Consider the following 584-nt stretch of genomic DNA (forward strand, 5'->3'; position numbering starts at 1 on the left):
ACATCGAACGGGCACCGTCATCTTACTAGAATCATACGGGCTACTGAATCCTTAATAGACACTAGGTCTATTAGATGAAATGCAAATACGGTTTTCTTCCGTCTCACACCCATCACCTTAGTATGCATACCTCCAAGATCGAACGGAACCTTCCGCCTACTTGAGTGTCAAAAATATAAGGACACTACTGTCGTCACAGTAGGCCTGCGTAGGAGCGTAGGACAAGTCCCACACTCCCCCCATTGTTCATCACTTGTAGGGAGTCCAGCTACAAGATATTGCCATAATTCATTTTAATATTAACCATTCATTTCATAACCACATATAGTCATTTACCTGTTCTCTTAGTTACAATGCTCAAATCGTATCTCTTGTAACACTCTTGTTACACTATGGATACATAGAATCATTTACCCGTCCTCTTAGTTACAATGCTCGAATCGTATCTCTTGTAACAACCTTGTTACACTATGGATAGATTAAAAATGCTCTTGTTTATACTACGATAGAATTACGCATTCCAATGCAACATATCGATTTTAATTGCAAATGTCTAACCAGACAATCTCAATCAATCAAACGTT

The sequence above is a fragment of the Beta vulgaris genome, chromosome 3, assembly GCF_026745355.1.
Source record: "Beta vulgaris subsp. vulgaris cultivar EL10 chromosome 3, EL10.2, whole genome shotgun sequence".
Taxonomy (NCBI): Eukaryota; Viridiplantae; Streptophyta; class Magnoliopsida; order Caryophyllales; family Amaranthaceae; genus Beta; species Beta vulgaris.